The following is a 9,438-nucleotide window of genomic DNA, read 5'->3' on the forward strand; positions in this document are numbered from 1 at the left end:
TGATGCCATCCAGCCATCTCATCCTCTGTCGTCCCCTTCTTCTTCTGCCCCCAATCCCTCCCAGCATCAGGGTCTTTTCCAGTGAGTCAATTCTTCGCATGAGGTGGCCGAAGTATTGGAGTTTCAGCCTCAGCATCAGTCCTTCCAATGAACACCCAGGACTGGTCTCCTTTAGGATGGATTGTTGATTGGTTAGCATCAACAATAAAACAACAGCAACAAAGTGATTGTGACAGTCAGGGTCCTAACAGGAAACAGATTTACACTCATTTTGGTGATTTGAAGAGAGTTTAATACAGGGTCAACTTAAAAAAAGCGTCAGTAGGGTGTAGTACCCCAGCACTGTATCCTGAGTTCCTTAGAACTGTTATAAGGAAGAGGCAAAGGAAGAGAGTGGTTACCAGATGTGATGGATCCAAATGTGCCAAATGGAGATTTTGTCAGAAGCTGGGATCTTTGGTCAAGTGATGTAGCCAGTACATCTGAACCCCATGATGAGAGAACTTGGGGAACAAATGCTCTAATCTCAGATTCATCTTCCCGTCTCTCTGATCTTCTCCTCGGAAAACCCAACCAGAAGCCTGGGAGTAAGAAAGCCCATATATACAGTCTATGCAGCTCAGTCTCACAGGGCACAGAGGGTAGAGGAGGATGGAGATGAAATCTGGAGGGGCAGTCAGAAGACACCCAGCATTGAGTTTTTCATTTTCCTTGAATTACTTCATTTTAAGTGTAGACAGTACCCCTCCTGTAATTTCTAAAAATGTAAATTATGTAATTAAGGCCAGATGATGACATTTAAAGTGGAAGCAGTGACAGATTTTATTTTGAGGGGATCCAAAATCACTGTGGATGGTGACTGCAGCCATGAAAAACCTAGATGCTGTATTGAAGAGCAGAGACATCACTTTGCAGACAGAGGTCTATATAGTCAAAGCTATGGTTTTTCCAGTAGTCATGTGAGTTGGACCATAAAGAAGGCTGAGTGCTTAAGAATTGATTCTTTCCATCTATGGTGTTGGAGAAGACTCTTGAGAGTCACTTGGATTGCAAGGGGATCCAACCAGTCAATTCTAAAGGAAATAAACTCTGAATATTCATTGGAAGGACTGATGCTGAAGCTGAAGCTCCAATAATTTGGCCACCTGATGCGAAGAGCCAACTCATTGGAAAAGACCCTGATGCTGGGAAAGATTGAGGGCAGGAGAAGGGGGCAGCAGAGAATGAGATAGTTAGATAGCATCACCAACTCAATGGCCACAAGTTTGAGCAAACTCCTGGAGATAGTGAAGGGCATGGGAGCCTGGCATGCTGCAGTCTATGGGGTTGGAAAGAGTCAGGCACCACTTAGTGGCTGATCAACAACATGTCATTTAAAATATTTTACTGAAAGCCTGAGGATAACAGGGATTTACAATGAGAAAAATGCAAATGTTAAACAACCTTAGAATAGTCACTCAACTGTCTGCTGTCCCCCACCCCCCCCAAATCCTGAGCCCATTGACTGCCTTTTGCAGGTGGTTTCTCATTGTCTTCCTTCAACCTCTGCACTGGCAGCGTCATGTTGAAAGGGCCAGTTCACCTCATCCTAGTGGTAGTTTCTTTGATCCCTTCCTGTATATGCAGGTCAGGAAGCAAGAGTTGGAACTGGACATGGAACAACAGACTGGTTCCAAATAGGAAAAGGAGTACTTCAAGGCTGTATATTGTCACCCTGCTTATTTAACTTATATGCAGAGTACATCCTGAGAAACGCTGGGCTGGATGAAGCACAAGCTGGAATCAAGATTGCCGGGAGAAATATCAATAACCTCAGATATGCAGATGACACCACCCTTATGGCAGAAAGTGAAGAGGAACTAAAGAGCTTCTTGATGAAGGTGAAAGTGGAGAGAGAAAAAGTTGGCTTAAAGCTCAATATTCAGAAAACGATGGCATCTGGTCCCATCACTTCATGGTAAATAGATAAGGAAACAGTGGCTGACTTTATTTTTCTGGGCTCCAAAATCACTGCAGATGGTGACTGCAGCCATGAAATTAAAAGACGCTTATTCCTTGGAAGGAAAGTTATGACCAACCTAGATAGCATGTTCAAAAGCAGAGACATTACTTTGTCAACAAAGGTCCATCTAGTCAAGGCTATGGATTTTCCAGTAGTCATGTATGGATGTGAGAGTTGGATTGTGAAGAAAGCTGTGTGCTGAAGAATTGATGCTTTTGAACTGTGGTGTTGGAGAAGACTCTTGAGAGTCCCTTGGACTTCAAGGAGATCCAACCAGTCCATCCTAAAGGAGATCAGTCCTGGATGTTCATTGGAAGGACTAATGTTGAAGCTGAAACTCCGATACTTTGGCCACCTCATGCAAAGAGCTGACTCATTTGAAAAGACCCTGATGCTGGGAAAGATTGAGGGCAGGAGGAGAAGGGGATGACAGAGGATGAGATGGTTGGATGGTATCGCCAATTCAATGGACGTGAGTTTGGGTAAACTCCAGGAGTTAGTGATGGACAGGGAGGCCTGGCATGCTGCAGTTCATGGGGCTGCAAACAGTTGGACACGACTGAGCGACTGAACTGAACTGAACTGAACTGCATGTCCAAAATCTGATTCTTCTCTCCTAAACCCCTTTCATCTCAGGATGATCATTCATGGGAGCATTAATTTCATTTGACAAACCATTATCCTCTCAAAATGTAATGGTCTGGCAATGATACATATTCTTTCAGTCAACTGTGGTCAAGGTAGTACTGTTATGAGTGCCAGACATTCTGGAAGATAAGGAGTTACATCAGGGTTGAGAAGAACATGAGTGTAGTAAGGCCAGGCCAGGGTCTAGAAGAAGGGAGCATGGACCAGGACTGTCAGTTAGAGGTCCATTGGTAGGTACTAAGGGCTGCTCAAGAGTTCCAAGTTGGAAGACCTTGGATCAAGTTCCATGTTTATGATTTGTCAACCCTGTGACCTTGGGCAAGTGACTTAATTACCGTGGGCTATAATTTCCTTTTTTTTTCTTTTCTCTCCTTCAATTTTTTTTAAAAGGGATGACAATGAGCAAAGGTACATGAAAACACTTTGTAAAGCTGCATTGTCCAAATGCACATAGCACTTTCTTTCTGATAATTGTCAATATTTTTATGTTTCCACAACATTCACATGCATAATATACTCCCATCATGTCATTCAATAAATTTTAAGGGCAAAAGCAAGCATTGGGGAGAGGGTGTAGGAGCCTCAAAATAGATTGTGAGTGGTTAGTTGAAAAAGCCCCTCATGGAGATTTTGATACAAAGCTGCCCCATATTACCCCCAACTGGATCATACCTAATTGAGAATCACTTTCTACATGTGTGGGCGTGCTCAGTCGCTTCAGTCATGTCTGACTCTTTGCAACCCAATGGACTGTAGCCTGCCAGGATCCTCTGTCCATGGGATTCTCCAGGCAAGAATACTGGAGTGGGTTGCCATGCCCTCCTCCAGGGGATCATCCTCACCTGAGGATTGAACTTGTGTCTGCCTACATTTCCTGCATTGCAAGTAAATTCTTTACCCACTGAGCCACCTGGGAAGCCCCACTTTCTACATAGGTGCTTATAAACTGGTGGAGAGTAGAAAGTGTAGAACATATGTTTTGCTGGGCTTCACAGAATTGTGAGTTTTAAAGTAGGTGTTAAAAATTTTAAATCAGAATATTTCATGGGAAAAAAATATTTCTGCCTCCTCTTAAAATACAGAATTTCTGGTGAAACAAAGCCTACATTCTTAAATGCCAAAATTCAGCTGGAGTTAAATAGTGGCTGCCCCTTTAGACACAGGCTCATTCTCCAGTTGGTATCACCTATTTGTGTCACCTGTCTCTTGGCAATTGAATTTGCCATCCCTGGGTTAGGCTGTGAAGGAGTCATTGATGCTGGAGCCAGAAGGACCTCAAGATTCATGGAGCCCTGGCTTTCCTTTTAGTCTGGCCAGTATTTGTTTTCTCCATTCTACAAAGGCCTGCTGGCTTAAATGAGTGGCCCAACTTCACCCACGCTGGGGTGGAGAGCAAACCAGTGATGCAGGATACTGGTCAGAATTGAGGTCAACTCCCTCCCAGTGAAGAGCATTTTCCTAGCACAGAGTGTTCCTCTGCAAGCAGCATATCACCATTTCTTAAGTCCAGTCAGTGGAGCCATTGTGAGGAAAGATCAAACCTTGGACAAGTGAGGCTCCTGGAAGCCTCAGTGCAGTGCTTCCAGCACCAGGACATACACAGGCTCTGGTGTGGCCAACCTTGAGCCCGCCTCCCAACCGCCCAGCCCCACCGGAACATAAGCGACTGATGGAGCAGGGCCGGAAGGACTGTGAGCCTGGAACATCTAGTGTCCTTGACCCTCTGGCCAGGATCCCAGCTGAAGAAACCCTCTGGGTTTATCCATGTGGTATGGGGAAGGAAGATGAGGGTGGGGAAGAAGGGGAGAAAAACAGATAGAGAGGATAGCTGTTGTCTCTTTTCGCCCCAAAACTGAGTGTTTGTGTTCCTGTGTCTCTTGTGTGCTGTGATGTTTTTTTTTCTGTGTCTTTTTTTCTGGTGCTGGGGTTGGTGTGCTTCTGTAAGGCTGCATGTTTGTTTTGGCTCCTGGAGGAAGTAGTGACAAAGGAAGTGGGAGGACAAACATAATTTTGTAAGCAGCTGGCCTGAGAGGAACAATAAAGCGGAACAGGAGACAGCATGTCGGGGCTGAGATTCCCTGAGACCGTGTAATGCAATCATTCCCAGAGCTTGGGGCTACTGAGGAGTGGGAATGCGGGTGCTTTTAGAGCTTCGGGGGTTGCAGTGATCCCTTCAGGGGGCTTTGATGAACTGTGTTTTGCAATTCTGATTTCTAGGCTCTGGTAGATGCCTCCTCTGGGCCCCAGCTCCTCTCCTGCGCCCCTCCTCCTCACTGTTTCCTCTTGCATGTCAAATCTAGGCACTTCTAATGGTCTATACCAGGAGAATATGTGTGTGTGATTAAATAAGGTTATGCTGAAGGATTATGAAGAGGATCCTATAAAAATTTGGTTTTATCTTTAGGAATTTTAAAAACACTTGAAGACTGGCAAAATTCCAATTGAATGTTTCATGAAATCTGAAAAGAATAGGCTTTCACTTTCCACCCGTTTGAAGGCCAGGTGGCTCAATGGTAAAGAATTTGCTGCCAAGCAGGAGATATGGGTTTGATCCCTAGGTCAGGAAGAGTCTCTGAAGAAAGAAATGGCAACCCACTCCAGTATTCTTACCTGGGAAAATCCCATGGACAGAGGATCCTGGAGGGCTACAGTCCATGGGGTCACAAAAGAGTCAGACACAACCTAGCCACTAAACAATAGCACGCAGTTAGTTCTCTGTATCCTTGCTGAAAATGTCATCTCGGAAACTAGTTACACTTTATCCTTAAAGGGACTCTCTGGAGATTTTGTTATTCCAGATGAGGAGGGGATAACCTTAGTACTATTGCTTGACTGTTCTCTTGAATTTTCTTTTATTGTATATTATTGACAAATAAAAATTGTGTGTATTTAAGTTGTAAAGCTTGATTTTTTGTGTTTCTTTTTTTAAAACCTCACTTAACCCTCTCAACAAGCCTGAAAGATGTGTTTTTATAAATTATTATTATTTTTTTATTGAGATATAGTTGATGTACAGTATTGTATGTTTTGGATGTACAACATAGTGATTCACAATTTTAAAAAGTCATACTCAATTTAAAGTTATAAAATCTTAGCTTTATTCCCTGTGTTGTACAATATAGCTTTGTGGCTTATTTATTAGTTTGTATCTCTTAAACCCCTACGCTAAGAGTTGGACACAACTGAGTGACTTCACTTTCACTTTTCACTTTCATGCATTGGAGAAGGAAATGGCAGCCCACTCCAGTGTTCTTGCCTGGAGAATCCCAGGGACGGGGGAGCCTGGTGGGGATGGGGGAGCGTCTCTGGGGTCACACAGAGTCAGACATGACTGAAGTGACTTAGCAGCAGTATCTTATCTCACCCAGCCCCCTTCCTTCTCCCCACTCTTGTAAAACTTGATGTTTTGATATATATCACTTGAATTTCTGTATTTTGAAACACAGAAAAATATATTTTGGGAAATTATTATTTTTCTTAAACTATATGAGCGTTTATTTAATATTTGAGTTAACAAAGGAGAATGGAGATTTTCACCAAATAATATGGAAATGAATTCTGGCATAAGCTCTGGAAATCTAACTTACTTTTGCAGGGCTGTTGGGAAAACCACTTACCATCCATATGCCTTGCTTTTACCTTTCTATGCTGATACTATGGAAAGATCTTATTACAGCATTTTTCTGAGATGGGCCCAATTTTGAATATTTATAATGCCAATAAATCACTTAGATGCCAGAGAAATGCTAACATTCTATGTTTTAGAATCTAAATAATATATCTTAGATTTTTTAAAAAATAATACTCTTCTGGGCCTTTTTAAAAAAGTGGCTTTATTGAGATATGACTCACATACTATATTATTTATGCACAAAAAGTGTTTAGTATATTCACAGAGTTGTGCAGCCATTATTGCAACCTTACTTTAAAACATCATCCTGTAAAGAAATCCTTTAGCAGTCATACACCATGCTCTCCTCCCTCCAGCTGCTGGTAAACATGGATCTATTTCTTTTCTCTATAGATTTACCTGTTTCATATGCATGGAATTATACAGTATATGGTCTTTTGTGCCTGGCTTCTTTCTCTAAACAATGTGTTTGAGGTTCATCCATGTTATAGCATGTTTCAGTACTTAATTCCTTTTTATTTCTGAGTAGTATTCCATTGTATGGCTGTCCCTCATTTTATTTTTGCATTTGTCAGTTGAAGGACATTTGTGTTGTTTCCACTTTTTGATATTATGAAAATGCTGCTATGAATATTCACATATAAGGTTTTGTGTGGACATGTTTTTTTATTTCTCTTGGGAATACACCTAGCAGTGGACTTGCTGGTCATATGGTAACTCCATTTGCTCGGAGGGTAGTAGGATTATGATTCCTAGAAAATGCCAGAAGCTGTAGCCTGGTGAACTCTTCAGTGGTTATATAGCCCCTGTCCCAGGTGGCATGGAGGTAAAGAACCCACCTGCCAGTGCAGGAGACACAAGAGACACGGGTTTGACCCCTGGTTCAGGAAGATCCCTTGAAGGAGGAAGTGCCAACCCACTCCATTATTCTTGCCAGGAGAATCCCATGGACATAGGAGCCTGGTGGGCTACAGTCCATGAGGTCACAGAGAGTTGGACACAACTGAGCATGCGTGAACAGGTCCTCAAGACACCGTTGTGGCAGACAGACCCTAAGGTGACCCCTAGTTATCCTTGCCTTCTGGTAGTCACGTCTTTGTGTAATTTCCTCTCTTTGAGTTTGGTGGGACCTGTGACTTGCTTTTAACCAATAGAATATGACAGTGGTGATGAGATGTCATTTTGGTGAAATGTTGTATTACGGAAAAGTTCATTTTAGCAGACTGGAGACTCTCCATGAGGGCTTGATGAAGTAAACAACAAGGTTTGAGAAACCCATGTATTAAGGAAATATTGGTGGCCCTAGGACCTGAGAACCACAGTTACCAAAATGAAATGAATTCATCTGCAAGGATATGAATTCTGCCAACAAGTTGAATGAACTTGGAAGTAAATTCTTCCCCAGTTAAGCCTTTGATGAGAATGCTGCTCAACTAATACCCTGATGGCAGCCTGTGAAATGCTGAGCAGAGGATCCAGCTAAGATGGGCCTGATACATGGAAACCAAGATCATATATATGTAGTGTTCCATGCAGCTAAGTGTGTCATAATTTGTAGGCAGCATTAGAACATTAATTCAGAAGTCTAGAATTTGGTTCCATTGTATAATCTGAGCTGGGTACCACTGAGTTAACTTGTCAAGGCAAATGTCCTCTTTATCAGTGTGATTATCATAATGGTTAAACTGTCATATAATTTCAGTTATGTGCTTGGTGACTATGAAGCAATTCATACCTGGGCTATAATTTCTAGTATGGGGAAAAGAATGGCTGAAGTAAGAAGTCAAGCACTCTGCCTGCTTGACTTATGGGGAACACATGCATCTCTACAAACTCTGTTCCAGGAAGAAACAATAATCAGAGTAATATTACTTTATATAATGAGTACTAGTATTTATTAGGGATCATAGGCATGAGAGAGTAGGCATGAACTTGATGCCATGCCCTAACAGAGCCATGGAATAGTTCTAATTTGCCTGGTCCTCTTTGCAGACATAAGCTTGAACTTGATACTAGCTTTCCCCTTGCACTTCATTAGCCACTTAATAACCAGTCTGTCTCAGCATGGTGAACAGCACTTCTAATTTTAGAAAGCACCTAGAACTATTCCATCTTTCTTAGTCATCCATTTCTATATTTAACAACTCTTACACTCAGAAATTTTAACTTATAGCTCACATAAATCCCTTACTCTTCAGTGAAAGCCTGTGTTCTTTCATACCTACCCTCAAATAGAAGGGGACAGCTGATGATGTGAATCTTTTGACTGTCTTTGTCATACCATTTTGTTTTGTTATATTTAATTCTTGATGGACGTAAGTGAGGAGAGTGAGCTGGATTTTATCCTGTAGCACCAGAGACCCATGTGGAATACCTTTTTTACTTCCATTGTGATCCAATTTTAATTTCAAGCACTATCTAGATGACTCAATGTGCAGTAACTGAAATGAAAGTCACACAGCTTATAACTACACTGACTTACCTCAGATGACTTGGAAGTTTCCTAGTTAGGGGAAAAGAGCTGTTGAAACTAATGGAAAATGAACGTCTGATTAACTCAGCAGAGTTATCAGCATTTCTATCTCTCCATGTCTCATACCAATTGTCACATTAAAAAACAAAAAGTAATACATTATTTTGCTAGGAGTGGAATCAACTGTGTTTCTCCTTATGTTCACAGTGAAAGTGAAGTCACTCACTCGTGTCCGACTCTTTGCGACCCCATAGACTGTAGCCTACCAGGCTCCTCTGTCCATGGGATTTTCCATTGGAGTGGATTGCCATTTCCTTCTCCAGGGGATCTTCCCAACCCAGGGCTCGAACCCGGGCCTCCCACATTGTAGACAGATGCTTTACCGTATGAGCCACCAGGGAAATCTGTTCACAATAGTGCCATCCATATTGCGGTCATAGGTAGTAGAGATAGGATGGATGGAATCATTTTTTAGGTGATGTACATCATAGAACAAGTTTTCTAGGAAACAAGATTACTTGGACAGGATGGGGGGGTGGGTAACTCCTTCCATGAATAGGTTCTCACCACTTTTCTTGTTTTCATTTTCTATATTGATTTTTAAAAAGTGCTTGCAGAACAATAGGAATGATGTTTATGTTTACATAGCTGATTCCATTGACTTTGGACAATTTTCTGGGGCCT

This window comes from Bos mutus, chromosome 10, assembly GCF_027580195.1.
Source record: "Bos mutus isolate GX-2022 chromosome 10, NWIPB_WYAK_1.1, whole genome shotgun sequence".
NCBI classification, from domain to species: Eukaryota; Metazoa; Chordata; class Mammalia; order Artiodactyla; family Bovidae; genus Bos; species Bos mutus.